This window comes from Hirsutella rhossiliensis (assembly GCF_020360975.1).
Source record: "Hirsutella rhossiliensis strain HR02 chromosome Unknown scaffold00010, whole genome shotgun sequence".
Taxonomy (NCBI): Eukaryota; Fungi; Ascomycota; class Sordariomycetes; order Hypocreales; family Ophiocordycipitaceae; genus Hirsutella; species Hirsutella rhossiliensis.
The window spans coordinates 2,961,948-2,977,725 of record NW_025408676.1 but is presented as its reverse complement, the minus strand read 5'-3'; positions in this window follow the sequence as shown (position 1 = coordinate 2,977,725).

Genomic DNA, 15,778 nt, shown 5'->3' with positions numbered 1-15,778 from the left:
AGTTAACTTTAATATTATAGATATTAGAGAATATAACCTTATATTAAGACTTTTATAGCTATAGGAGAGCAACCTATTAATTAACTAGAAAACTAGCTAGCTATATTAGGATAAAGATATAAGTTTCTAGGACTAGTAGATTTAAAAGAAAGTAAAATTTTACGATAATTTAGCTACTAAATAAGATAAAAGGGATAACCGTTTAAGTAAATTATTATAGGCTTTAGCGATATAAACGAAAATAGTAACCGAACTAGCGGATATAATAAAATTAACTAATAAGACCTATATACTAACTAATATAGCTATATAACCTAGTATCTAATATAAATAGAATAAAGGATATAATATAAAGATCTAAAGAGTTATTACTACTCTAAGGAAAGACCTTAAATAAATTAATAAAGAGCTTAAGTTAAGAGAAACTAGCTCTTAAAAGAAAGAATAAAGCCTATAAGATAAAATAAAGAATATCTTATAGGAATACCGGAAATATAATAAACTCTTTAAGGAAGAACTTAAGATAGGGTTACCTAAATATAGCTAATAAGACTACGAAATTTATCTTAAGGATAGAATAACGCTAATATTCTATAAGATTTATAACCTAAACGAAAAATAATTATAAACGCTACGCGACTACCTTAACGAGAATCTACGAAAAGGATATATATAAATATTAATATCTAAAGTAAGCTACCTAGTTATATTTATTTCAAAGAAAAATAGTAAGCTATAACTAGTTATTAACTATAGACGCTTAAACGATATTATAATAAAAGACCGAATACTATTACCGCTTATATTAGAACTATAAGATCGACTATATAGTAAAAAATAGTTTATAGCCCTTAACCTTAAAGTCGCCTATAACTTAATATATATAAAAAAAGGATATAAATAAATAATAGCCTTTAAAACGAAATTCGGACTATTTAAATATCTAGTAATACTATTTAGACTTATAAATATACTAGCTACCTTCTAACGGATAATTAATAATATCTTACGCGAATACTTAGATATATTTATAGTAGTATACCTAGATAATATCCTAATCTTCTTAGATACCCTAGAAGAATATAAGGAATACGTCTATAAGGTACTCCGCGTACTTTAAAATATAAAGTTACTAGTTAAACTAAAGAAAAGTAAGTTCTATATATAGGAAGTAGACTTCCTTAGATATACGATCTTACTAAGAGAGATATAAATATAATAAGATAAGATTAACTTAGTTAAAGAATAGCTAACGCTAAAGAACGTTAAGAACGTATAAAGTTTCCTAGGATTTATAAATTACTACTAACGATTTATTAAAGATTTTAGAAAGATTATAGTACTACTATATAACTTAATAAAGAAGGAAAAAGGATTTATATAGGACGATAAAGCTAACGAAGCTTTTAAATATATTAAGACTATAATTATATAAGAACTAGTCTTAACTACCTTTAACCTAGAACGATAAATTAAACTTAAAACTAATATATTAGACTTTACTTTAAGAGTATAAATTAAATAGAAGGACGATAAAAGAAGACTACGACTAATTATATTCTACTTAAAAAAGCTATATAGCGTAGAACTTAATTACCTTATCTATAATAAAGAATTCCTCGTAATTATTTAAGCTTTTAAGGAATTTCGATACTACCTTCTTAGAAGTAAGTATAAAGTTAAGGTCTATATAGATTATAAGAATATCTTATACTTTATAATGATATAATAGTTAAACGGACGATAGATCTAATAGGCCGAATACTTATTAGAATTTAACTACGAAATAATCTATAGAAAAGGAATAGAAAACGGTCGAGCTAATACCCTTAGCTAATAAAATAACTACGATATAAGGGTACTTATAGCGAAAGAATAGCTCCTAGAAATTAACGAAAACGGGAACTACTAGCAACGATAGCTAAATATAATATTTAAAGTATAACTTAATAACTTAATATACTAGAAGATCTTAAAATAGATAAAAGAATATAAAGTACTAAAGGGATATAATATAAAATATTTAGAAGTTCTAATATATAAAAATAAAATCTAGATACTACTAGAATTATAAGATAAAGTTATATAAGATATATATAAATATCTAATATATAGATACTAAGGAATCTAAAGAATAATAGAATAGATTAAACGATAATATAACTTTTTATAGCTTAAGGAAGTAGTATAATAAGTTATTAAAAAATATAAACTTTACGTATAAAGTAAAGCTAAACGATATAAACTATATAGAGAATTATAACCGCTACTAGTACTAGAGAAACTATAGGATTTAATAGCTTTTAACTATATTATAAAGCTACTACCGTTAAAAGAACTTATAACTAACGTTAAATATAATAGTATATTCGTTATTACCGATAGACTAACGAAGTATAAATACTTTTTACTATATAAAGAAGTAAGTAATATAAAAGAGCTAGTATATATATTCCTATAAATAATTATTAGTAATTATAGACTACTAAATAAGATTATCTTTAATAAAGGAAGTATATTTATAGCTAAGTTTTAGTAAGCTCTTATAGTATAATTAAGGACGAAATATAAGCTTAGTATAGCTTATTACCTATAAATAGATAGATAAATAGAACGACTTAACTAAACGCTTAAATAATATTTACGATACTATATTAGCTATAAATAAAACGATTAAGTTAAATAGCTACTAATAGCGTAACTAGCTTATAATAGCTTAGTTATAGAAATAACTAAGCTCTTACTAGTATACGCTAATTACGGATATAACCTAGAAGTATTTAAGGTTACTTAATAAGGACTATAAGTAAAACAAGCGATACTATAAGTAAATTAGCTATAAAAATTATATAAAGAAATATAATAAGAACTTTAATTCGTTAAAGAATAAATATCTACTTACTATAATTAGAAAAGATTATAGGGACTAATCTTTCGAGAGGGAGATATAGTCTACCTTATACGACGAAATATTAAAATAAAATAACTAAGTAATAAATTAGATTTTAAGAAACTTAGACTATTTAAGGTTAAGAAAACTATTTTAAAAGTTAACTATAAACTTTCGCTACTAATAATAATATAGATATACCTAATATTTTATATCTTATTATTAAAACTAGAGCTATAAAACGCTAAACTATAAGAAAAAATTAAAGTTAACGATAATTAAGAATATAAAGCTAAATAAATACTAAATATAAGAAAATAAGGTTAGTAATAAGAATACCTTATTAAGTAAAAGGGATATAGACTAAAGGAAAATACCTAGGAACTACTTAAGTACTTAACCTATTATAGTTCTCTACTTCGATAGTTCTATTAGTAAAATCTACCCTAGGTATCGTAAAATCGCTTAACGAACTAATAGTATTCTAATTAATTATATTAAATCTACCTATAAACTAAATATCGACTACTACTTTAGATTCCTAGCGCTTAGCCTCGTTAAGGTTATTTAAGGAACGAAGGCCCTAATAGACTATCTCGGTACCCTTTATCTTTAGCTAGCGCTTTTAACGGTAAAGCCGCGCTAAACGAGCTAAGGCTTCGTTTAGGTCGGCTTAAGCTTTTAATATTCGCTCCTTAGTAATTTCTTCTTCTTTATTTAATCGATCGGACTCTAGATTTATTCGGGATACTAGGAAATATATTAGCTATAAATAATAAGTAGGATAATAAAGTTACTTACAGGAGCTAATTGCTACGCTTAACGTATTATAGGAACGACCCCGCTATATATATTCGGTATACTTAGAAGATTTCTTTAGTATCTTATAGCGGAAGCCGCGTAACGAATAGAAAGAATATAGTATAACGTTAAAACTAAGACGATTAATAGACTTAGCTAAACGAATACGCTTAAGGGTCTTACGAGAACGATCCTTCGATACGCGACTAGATATACTATTAGTAGTATATCCTAAGGGATAGAAAGGACGAAACGGGGAATATATATACGCGCGATAAAGGTATATTTATATACGGCGGCTAAGGTAATAGTAGGTCTTATAGATAAGACTAAAAGGAGGGGAGATATTATATTATAACTACGGTTAGCGGGCCGTAGGAGAGCCGGCTACGTTTACGTAATAAGGCGGCTCGGAATAATAGTTAGGATAAGAAGTTACTTAAGCTTAGCTTACCTAGAGTATATATAAGCTAAGTAAGCCTTATATAGATAGATTACTACTTAGGAGCATAGCTTATAAGTAAGCTATAGTAAGCTATAAAGGGGATTATAGCTAGGACCGTAATCTAAAGATAGTCTCTATAGGTATATATAGCTACCTACTTTTACTCCTTTAAATAGATAGCTCTCTAGCTTTTAATATATTATAGATCTTTATTATAATTCTATCTTTAATTCTAATTACCTAGTTATAGTCTATAGTTTACGACCTCTAACTTATTACTAATATAATATACTTATTATTACTTAGACTATGCCTTATTATATCTATTAATATAAACCCCTTAATAGGTTTATCCCTTAAGAATAATACTAGTCGTTATACGAACTTATTAAATAACTATAACTTCTACTTATAAGCACGTTATATTTCCTTTTTATAAGTATATCTCTCTTCTAGGTACTACTAGCGGTTCTTATACTAACTATATCTAGGATTTAATTAAGGCGCCCGTTTATAAATAGCGGCACTTCCCTAAATATTATAGGGCTACTTACGACCTTAATAGATTCGCTAACTATATATATAGTTATAATTTCTATACCGACCTTAAGACTAATAAATTTTACGATAAGTATATTAGTAATAAGACCGCCCTTTATCTTCTTTATAATATCCTTAATCCCTTTAGTCTTACTAAGGATTTAAAGGAAGGGGAGGAAATTAACCTTACGCTCGTTTTACCTAAAAAGAGATTATATAGGTTTAACGAGCTCTCTCTTAAGTAATAATTAAATAGTCTTTAAGTTTACTTTATAGTAATCTATAGTAGGTTTACTAGGAGTAGGTAGCCTTATCTAGTCGCTATCTTTAGCGGTAAAAGTTTTTCTCTTAAGGTTATACGCGTTTAATCTAGTAAGTTGAAAATATATTAAAATTTATCTTATAGGCGCGTTTATTTTCGCTATAGCGGGTCTCCCCCTCTATAATAAAGAATAGATATCCCTATCTACGAAGTAAAAAATCCTATTCTTAAGGGAGGTAGGTAGTAAGAATATTTATTTTCTTACTTTATTATTTAATTATATCTCTATTTATTTTCTTTAAGATAGTAAAGGGTAGGTTATTATTAAGGAAGGGTAGGAAATATTATCTTTATTTACTTAGGGAGCTTTAGGTAGAAAATATAAAACGGTAAAGTAGTAGGTAGGGCGCTCGTAAATATCTTAGCTACTATAGTCGTCCTTCGATTAGATAGTTAAACGGTGCTCTAATTACTAGTTAGGTTCTAGCGTGCTTCTTATAATAGTTATAGATTTTTATCTTTACTACCTTTTCCTCCTTAGCTTCTTTTTACCTCCTCCTTTTCTTATTAGATTAGCGTCTTTAGGGCTCCTACGTAGAGATCCTTTTTTACTTTACTAAGTTATAGTAGCTAAACCTCGATTATATACCTTAGGCCTTTCTTAGGTATCTATAGTCGCTCTTCTTCCTCTTCCTAGCTTTAATCCTTCTAAGGTTCGTTAAGGAGTTATTACGACCGTAGTACTATTTAATCTAAAGCTTCTTTACTTAGTAAGAGTAGTAAATTATCTACTTTATTTATTATTTCTTCCTTCCTCCTCTTATTAAGAGTAATCTTATCTTAAAGTAACTAGTCGTCCTTAGTAGAGCACTATTAACCTTCCTTATCCTTTTTAAACTTCTTTAGATACTCTCCTAGGATTATCTTATTAAGTACGATTCTATCTAAAGTCTTAATCCTATATGCCCTAGACTACTCCGAGCGCGATACTACTTAAAAGGGACCGTTCTACCTTATCTAATACTTAGCTTACCTCCTTAGATTATTTAATTGTCTTACGTTAAATAGTAAGATAAAGTCTCTAGGTTATAGGCTTTCTTTCCTTATCGTATACTTATTAGCTTTATCTATCCTCTCTATTAATCGATTCCGATATCTTATTACTCTTTTCTTAGCTTCTTTTATATCTTTTTCTTTCCTTTCTAAAACTTATACTTATACTTTAAATAATTCTTCTCTTATCTTTACTTTATCCTAGTCGTTTAGTCGCTAAGTTAGGTATTCTACCTTAAGAGGTAGTACCGGTTCCTATCTATATAGTAGGTAGAAAGCTAATATTCTATAAGACTCTCTAACTACTATTTAGTCTATAAGGATTACTTAGTTAAGGTATTTAATTTACTTACCCTTTTTCTCCGCTATTTTTATAAGTACTATTATTAACCTTTAGTGCCCTTATTCTACTACTACGTTCGCCTTTAGATTATATACTAAAGTTTAAATAACTTTAACGCTTATATCCTTTAGGATATACTTAAAGTCTTTCTTTATTTCGGGCCCTCTATTAATTATAGCGTATAGTATTACGCTATACCTATAAATAATAGAGAGTATAAATTTAGTTATAGCTCCTACGGTAATTTCCTTAACTAGGGTTACTTCTACCTATTTAGTAAGGTCGTCTTATACTTCTATAAGGTACGAATACCTATAATTAGATAGTATATACTAGCTATCGAAGTAAATCTTACTTATAGGGTAGCTAGGCGCGGTCGCGGTTATAACTTCCTAGGGTCTCTTAGTCGTAAAGTATTAGTATTCTTTATAGGAAGAGATTACGCTATAAATATCGTTTTAAAGGCTAGCTTACTAATACCTATTCTTTATAAACGTATATATAACTTATCGTCCTTTATATCTTATTTACGCGTAGTACTTTACGATAATCCTTTTCTATTTTTTTAGGTTGTCTATAACTAGTATAGGTCCCCTTTCTTCCTTCTTAAGGAGTCGCTAAAGCTTCTAATCTTTAACGTAGAAATTTAGACTCTTTAAACATAGCTTCCTATAGTCTTATTTAAAAAGGCCCTCCGGCCGTTTTAACGTTTAAAGGAAGTCCGTAATTATCCTCGATTCCTTTAAGTAGTCCCTTTATAGCTTAGTCCCGTATACTACGTTTAAGTAGAAGTCTATAAATTCTTTAATATCGCTTTTTATTTCCCTATTTAATATATTAGAAGGTCCTTTAAGCTTTCTTAAGAGTCCGTCGGCTATGCTATTCTTCTTACCTTTAACGTATTATATAGTAAAGTTAAAGAGGAAAATATAGCTTATCTAGCGAGTTACTATAGCTCTAAGGATATCTTTAAGGGCACCTTTTAGTTAATCGACTAAGACCTATATATTAGTTTCTAAGATAAGATATACGCTATATAGGTATATTCTTAGTCTCCTAAGCGCACTTAATATAGCCCTATACTCCCTCTTTATTATATTATATTTAGTTTCTACTAGTAACTACGTTTTACTTTCGAACCTTATAAGGCGCCTCTTTCCGTTAACGATTTATATTAAGACTGCCCCCTAGCTAAGTAGACTAGTATTATATATTAGAATAATATCTCCTCTTCCTAGGCCAACGTCGAGGGATACTAGAAAGACTAGATTAATAATAGCTTCTTTAAGGGTAGCTATCGCTTTTACTTATTTATCTCCTTATTCTTAATAGACTTCTTTCTTTAGTAGGTCTATAAGGGGTTTTACTAAGATAGCGAACTATCTAATCTAGATTTAATAGTATCCTATAATACTAAGGAAAGCTCTAATATACGTTATATTAAGGTATCTTATCTATTCCTTAGTTTTAATAACTTTAGCTTCTACGGGGCACCTTTTATTTATTTTATAGATATAACTAATAACTTTAGTTACTTACTAGTAGAATTTCGATTTAGCCCTTATAATCGTATAACTAGAGAGTTCGACGTTAACTAGGACTTTATTAAGGTTAATAAGGTATTCGAAGATAAATCTCCTTACTCTTAGCGCTACCTCTTTATTATTATACGTTATATCGGGCCCCTTAATACCTATATTATCGAGGAAATTCCTATAGATATTTAGTATAAGGTCTTATAGGATTCTTTATATTATCCTTATAAATTAGCCGACTAAGTTTATAGCCCTTAAAGGAGTATATATATATATAAAAGGCTAATAAGTATCGCGAATATTATTAAGTTATAGCTTTTAATATTAAGAGGGATCTAATTATAGCCTAAAAAAAGGTCTAGGAGGGAAAGGATCTTATATATCGAGAAGTAGTCGCTAAACTTATTTATATTTAGCGGTAGGTTTATATCTCTTATTATAACGGTATTTATATATATAGCGGAAGTAATTAAGTATAGTCCTCTATCTTTCTTTACTACTAGTAAAAAAGGGTTCCTATAGGGCCTATGCCCTTCTTTAAAGACTTTTATTTCTAGTCTAATTTTAAGGATATCGATAACTTTCTACTCTATCGCTTTTAGGATTAGGATTAAGGCTGCTTACTATGCCTTATATTCTATTATCCTAGTAACTTATAGGGGGGCTATAGCTAAGTCGACTTTGCCTCTTTCTATAAAGTCTTAGGATAACGCTACTTCCCTATTAAATAGAATACTATCGAAGATCTAGATTTCTGCCTTTATAAGAAAGCCCTTAAATTATTCGTAAATTACTTTAAGTCTTTCTTATATTAGCCGCTTTCCTTTCTATATACTTAAGAATTTTCCTATTAAGTATTCTAGGTAGGGTCTAGGCTATATCTTATCTTTAACGGTGTTTTATTTAGTCTTCTTTTAGTTAGGGTCCCCTTTTAGCGTTAAGCCGTCTAATAAAGTATCGTTAATAAGGTTAATCTTATTTACTTTTCTTTTAAAGAAAGTATTAACTCTTAGATTATATAATCTAATAGGTCGTTTCCTCCCTATCTTAACTTTAACCTTCTAGATCTTTCTAAACTTCTTTCTAGCTCTAATAATATTTTTCTTAAATTCTCTTATAGCCTCTATAACTATAACTTTAATAATCTCTTTTACTATCTTAGATCTAATAGCTAGAATCGCCTTATCTCCTTCGTCTATAATTAATTGCTATTATACTAATACTATTAAGGGCTCGTTTACGCTAGTATAGGCTAGGTTAGGGATTTAGTTAGCGCCCTCTTTATAACTAAGGATCTTGCCTCCCGGTAAGAGAATCTCGGCCGTTAGGGTATCTATAAGGGGTTCTCTCCGTAATTATTAGGTAGCTCCTAGGTTATCTTCTTTAACTTCTATTACTAAAGCCTAAAAAAAATTTCTTAGGAGCTAGGTAGCTATTTCCTATATAGTCTCCTCGAGCTTTAGTCTTTTATATACGTCTTTATTAACTATTAAGGTCGTAGTCTAAAAGGATTTTACTATATTAACCTCGTCTAGAAGCTCCTATCTAATAGCTCCTACTACTAGCGTAACTACCTAGATAGTACCGATCTAATATTTAACCTATATATCGCTATTCCTTAAGGAATAATTAAATAATATACGCGTAGCTCTAATAAATAGTATACCTAGGATAAAAGGGACTAAGACTCTATCTAGCGTAATATAAAGACGGATTAGTATCTAGGCCGTACCTAGATAAAGATTAGTCTTTACCTCCCTAACTATATCTATAAAGGACCTAGTATACGCCGTTATTAATACTCTTATTAGTAGGATTTTAAGCCTATATACGTTTATATATCTTTTAGTAATAAGGTTTCCTTTAGACCTAGTATCGATTAAGGCGCTTAGAACTTTAGCTTTCTAGCTACCGAGCTATACTTAAATATAAGGTAGGTCTTATATATACTTAAGCGAGCGGAAAGGTATAAGGACTATATTTATACGTATTATAGGAATCGTTATAAGGTCCTTTAAAGTTATCTCCTAGTATTTTATCGAGAGTGCTACTTCCTATATAATAAATTTATCTTTCTTTAGTCTTATTACCTTTAAAGTTTATTAATTAGATAGTCTTTAGGCTAGTTACGTTACGCTAATTATATTAGTTATAAACCTAACTTCCTTTAGTACTTATTAGGCTTCGAGGTACTTATAATCCGATTCTTTATAAGTAGGGTAAGTAAGCTTAATCGGTTTAACCTAGTATTCTTTGTCTTATTCTTCGACTTATACTAAAGCTACCGCGAGTTTTCCTTATAGATATTCGAGGAGGAGTAAACTGCTCTCTATATTATCTTCGGCTACTTTTATAACCGTTATTATAGCTCTATAGGGTCTTATATTACTCTTTACTTTCTCTAAGGTCTAGAATTTAGTATTTTCTATACCTTAGGCTATATCTATATATCTCGTGCTAAGTCTCTCGCTTAGTTAGGGAATAAAGTTAATTAAGTAATTTAAAGGGATCGGGATTCTTTTATATATAATTTCTCCGACGATTTTATCTATAAGTCTATTAAACTTCTTATCTAGATCTACTCTATATCTATAGTATATAGGGATAATCTTTAGGCTAGTTTTTACTATTCTTATTATCTCGATTTCCTCTACGTCCTCTTTAACTCTTTATCTTTTCCCCTTATAGGTATTAATCCTTATTATAGTTATATAGATTATCTAATTATATATATCGCTTTATTATAAGTTATCCGTAATTATAATAACCGATATCCTTCCTACTTCTTTTCTTATATTACTTACTTTTAGATTCCTTAGCTTCTACTTATATAGGCATCTATATCTCTAGAACTAGTCTAGGAAACCGGATTCTCTTTTACTAGTAGCTTAATTTAGGTAAGATAATATAACTATAGCTTTAACCTATTTTATAAGTAGTAATATAAAGGAGTCTAGCTATATATCTACCTAGTATATAATAAGCCTTTAAATATATATACCTATTTAAGAAAACCTATTAGTAAGCACTAAGGGAATTACGCTTCTATTATCTTTTCTTTTAAGGTAAAGAGTCCTATTTACTACTTTATATATTATAAATCTAATCTTATAGTCCTAAGAGTATACCTTATACTTCTTAGGGTAGTATCCTTCTTTACTATAATAGAAGTATCTCCTAAGCTAGTTAAAAGCATTAACCTAAAACTATATATATTAATTAAATAAGTAGTAAAATCCGATAGTATTTACGCTACCTCCTTATCTATAACTTAAAGAGTAGCCTCTATTACTAACGCGTCTTTATTCCTTATTAAGCTAGTTAAATATCTACTCTTACTAGTAAGTAAGGTTAATCTTTATATCTTTAAAGGCTTTTATTAGGTCTAAGATCTCCTTTATAGGCTATCTAGGTTTCTTATCTATTTTCTTTAGCTCTTTAAGAAGTTTTTCTTTACCCTTATCGGATTCGGCTTCCTTTATTACTTCGTTAATTTCCCCGAAGAGCTAGTCTTTCTTTAGGTTCTTAAGCTTCTAATTATAGACTTTAGATACTATATCTTATCGCTTAACGTCCTAGTAAGGTACTAAGTAGTTATTAATTATATAGATAAGGCTTTTATATAGGAGTTTTAAGATAACTTCGGATATCTTTCTATTTCTCTCTATAACGTTAATAATAAGCTCCTTTAGTATTATATAGTAGATAAAGTATAACTAGACTATAGATTCTTCCTAGCCGTTAGGTTATACCTTACGCTATAGGTATAAGTAGAGACTAAGCTATTCCGTAACTTCTATAATAGTCTTAGGCTTTTTAGTATTATAATAGTCTAAGCGGTCGTTAGTAGTTTCTAGTTATTTAATATTATATATATAGTAGTATTAAAGGAGTCTCTTCTTTACTTCTTCCTAGGTAAGCCTATCCATAAGAATTTTAATAGTAAGGGCTTATATAAAGGAGATATAGACTTCGAGCTAGTCTATTTTATCCTTATTATAGATATAGTTAACGCGTATCTCTTATTTAAACTTCTTAAGGAATTTAGTTATATTTTTACCGTTAAATTTACTAATAGGTAGGAGTTATAGTTAGCGGAGTTTTCCTATAAGGTTATCTTAGCTTCTAATAAGTATATCTTTAAGTCTATTAGTAATCTTATTAATATCTACCTTAATTTTCTTTATATCGCTAGTAGTAAGATTAGATAATCCCTTTTAATAGTTAGCGTTTCTAGATATAGTATACCTATAGATTACGAGGTTACGAAATTTAGAGTTAGAGTTTTCGGAGTTAAAGGATATCTTATTATAACTATCTTATTACTTACTTTCTTATCTATTAGCGGGAGGTAAGCGTTCTCTATAAGCTACCGCGTAGAGGAGAGCTAAGGTTAAGGTTATTAGGGTGTCCCTTATTAATACTTATATTAGCATTATTAGTATATATATAAGTAAGAGGTCTTAGTAGGGTTTTAGAACGGTTTAGATTACGCTATTATCGTTATTTATATCTTTTAAAGCATTATATAAAGATCGTAGTTTCTTAACTAAGTCGCTAGTATTAGGGGTCGTAAGGTTAATAATAAGAGCTCGGGGTTTTTTAGTATTAGCTTATTACTTTTCCTTTACTACTAGCGAAGGTATTATCTAATTATTTATTTCCTAGTAAGTCTATTACCTTATTAGGTCCTTAACTCTAGCTATTAAGGTAGTTACTGCTTTAATTATTAAATCCCTAGATTTTATTTTTTCTAAATAGTACCGTCGTCCTCTAAGTATTCTCGGCTTTATAAAGCTACTTATCGCCGTATAAATAGAACGGAATAACGAGTTTACGCCCTAGAGACTAGTTTTAACGGGAATAAGGGCATATACCTAAAGCACGCGTAGTACGTAGCTAAGGATTAGTAAAGCAATTAACTACGCAATTATCTAATTATCGGTCCTATATATAGCTCTAAGGGCCTTAGGTTATAGATATAAGTCTTAGAGATTTCTTTACTCTATGCCTCTTTATCTCTACTAGAGTCGCGTAACTAGCGGCCTCTACTTTAAAGGGGGAAAATAAAAATTTAAATTAACTATAATTAAGGAAGATATATAATTAGATAATCGAGGTCTTTATAATGCCTTTAAGTATACTTAGAAGTAAGTTAGAAGGGGAGTGCTAGGGGTCTTATCCCCTAACGGGCTAATATCTATAAGGGTGCGATCTTACCCGTTAAAATATATTTATCGCGGAAGTTAGTATTATAGATTACGGCCTCCCGCTTTATAGGGCGGAGAACTTACTAGTTAAAGTTATTATTATTAGGGCTATTATTACTACTACGGCTACTACTATAAGTATACGTTAATAAAGCGGCCTATATAGCTAGGAATAAACTAACGCCTTAGGTAGAGCGGAACTTACCTATTACTACTACTACTACGGTTAAAGAAGGAGGAGAAGGAAAGGATAGAGGAAGGGGGGGATGCCGCCTTATATACCCCTAGGTAGAAGAGGCTGCTTAAGGCTAAGGGGATAGGCAACCTAAGGCTTACGTAAGTCTAGGCCGGCCGCCGGCTACCTAGGGGCGTATATAATAGGTCGCGCCCCTATTTAAACGGCTAGCCGGCCGATAAGTATAGAGCCTAGTTCCGGCTACCTAAGCTAACGGGCGCGGAGATAATAGGGCTAGCAGGGCCTATATATTATAGAGTAGACCTAAGAGGGCATAGGCTATGGTCGCGCCACTACCCCCCTCTACTACGTACGGCGTGTTGCACGCACGCGATAAAAGGTAACGAATTAACTAAGCTGCCTAGCTTATTAATTAACCACACTTATTAACTATCTAGGCAACGCCTAGACTCTTACACTATATAATTAACGGGAAAGGGTAGGGTAGAGCTAGCGGTATAGGCCTAATAGTACGGAAGCCGTTAATTAGGCAACGCCGCGCCGCGCTTAAGGGAGGGCATTATATAAGAGTCTTTAACTATTATAGGTTATAGGCTTAGGCTACGGCCTAAGCTATATAGTTACGTGCGGAGGGCCGGATCCCGTATATATATATATACGGGCTAGCCGCGTAAGGAGAGCTCTGCATAGCTTGATAATATTATCCTACGGACGGCACCTACGCCTACGCCTCTACTTACTCCGTAATAGTATTAAGATAAATGCCGCTATAGGCTTAAGAATATATAGTCGTAAAATATCGACTTTATATTTAGGACTCTATTAAGAAGGCGGCCGTTTTATATATAAGACGTCGTCGAGTAATACCGGCTTATAACGCGTAAGGGTAATAAGCTCTTAAACGACTTTCTACTAAAGCCCTTCCTCGCTTAAGTATATAGTATAAGCGGATCTTATAGTCTTAAAGGTTAGCGGCAGCGGCACGTATAGCTAGCTAAAGTATTAAGGTAATTAAGTTTAGCTTATCGATACCTTTAACGAAATAAACTATCTTTAGAATGTTTACTAGTATTCCCGGTGCGTTAGTGCGAGTTATATTACTATTAAGGCATGCCTGCTTGTCTAGCGTTAGTTTAAAGTCGTAATGTGTTAGACCGTTAATATAGAATTAGATAGGACGGACGTAGTTAAGTATATTATCGTGCAATTTAGCGTTAACGTAATAGAATCTAAGTAGGATTAGTCTAGTTACGAGTAGGTAAAGGCAGGCCTTACGCTACCGCGAGGGAATAAACGTATTTAATAGATAGAAAACAGCTTATAAAGAAATAGTGTAAGATTATATCTAGTAATAGGTCGTTTCCCGTGCTTAATACTAATTAGAAGAATAGGAGGCTATAGGCTCTCGGTAAGCATTCGACGGAAAGGCCTTGCCTTATTCCTATATTTATTACTAGATATATACCCTACTAAATTCTATAATTTATAACTTATAATATAGACTACTAAAGTTCCTAAGGGACCCTTAATAAACCTAAATATATAGCTTGGTCTAGCGCCTTTATAAACCTAGCAGTTTCTATAGGTCTAGCAGCTTATATAGGTCTAACAGTCTCTATAGGTCCGGCAACTTCCATGGTAGCTTTCTTAGCTATAGTTTATTAGCTAGTCCGTACTTTTCATCCCTCCCTTTATATGCTAAAGCACTATTATAAACGAAAGCAATGTTATATTATCCCGGCAGCTAGAGCTAAAAAAAGGCCTTAAATTTTAAAAGTATTCCTTTAATATACTAATACTTATTAACGCTGCCTTTCCCCTTTAGGTTTATATATATAGGCCCTGTTTTTCTTTTAGTAATAAGTCCTAAATATTATTTTTATAATAAAGTAACTAAAAGGAAGCTATTTATTTTATTTTAATATATTATAGCCTATTTAACGCCTATAGTTATATTCCGGGCCTAAGTCCTATTAGGGAGAAAAATAGGGGGGTTCATCTAATCCTCTAGGGAAAGTCTTTAGGCTAGGAGGCTTTTTTTCATCCGGCCCTTTTCTAGTAGATTAATTCTAACAAGGGCGGCGCCTTTATCTTCTAGAGCCTTTAATATTACCTAAGTACTTTTAAGCCTCGTATAATTAATATAATCCTAATAGCTTTAAACCCCGGTACGAAAAATCGTAGGTCATGCCAACTAGTATCTCGATTAGAAGGATCCTCGTCAAGGAATTCCTATAGCTGACAGAGTAGCTCTTCAAGAAGCTAACTGTCCCGAGGTCTTGCTTTCGTAGTACTTAGACCTTCGAGATACCCTCAGACTTGCTGCCCTTTGAAGCCTTTGTCCCTTGCTATACATTGCAAGTTTAGGTCTTGTATTCGTATATGTCACGGGCCGAGCGCAAGGTGATGGGAGCCCGAATTTGACGTACCATTGGACCGAGGCCAGGCAGACATTGAGCCGAGGTTGGTCGGACGTCGACCCACGACGGATCGGACGCCGGGC